Below are 416 nucleotides of genomic sequence, written 5' to 3' on the forward strand. Positions count from 1 at the left end.
TCCAGTACTCGCCTAAGTTTATAAAATCCTACCGAGTGGTGAGCAACCCTCTCACTCGGGAGCTTAGCTGCAGTCCAGTACTCGCCTAAGTTTGTAAAATCCTACCGAGTGGTGAGCAACCCTCCCACTCGAGGGCTTAGCTGCAGTCAAGTACTCGCCTAAGTTTAAAAAATCCTACCAAGTGGTGAGCAACCCTCCCACTCGGAGGCCTAGCTGCAGTCCAGTACTCGCCTAAGGTTTAAAGTTTGTCCCTATCAGCAAGGACGACGAGGTGCGGGTCGATTGCGACCTCTTTCTCCGAGCTACGTCACAAGTACAACGTACGCTCCATCCCCATCCGCAAGGACGACGAGGTGCAGGTCGACCGCGGCCCTCTTCTCCGAGCTACGCCACAAGTACAACGTACGCTCCATCCC

This window comes from Triticum dicoccoides, chromosome 7A (genome assembly GCF_002162155.2).
Source record: "Triticum dicoccoides isolate Atlit2015 ecotype Zavitan chromosome 7A, WEW_v2.0, whole genome shotgun sequence".
Lineage (NCBI taxonomy): Eukaryota > Viridiplantae > Streptophyta > Magnoliopsida > Poales > Poaceae > Triticum > Triticum dicoccoides.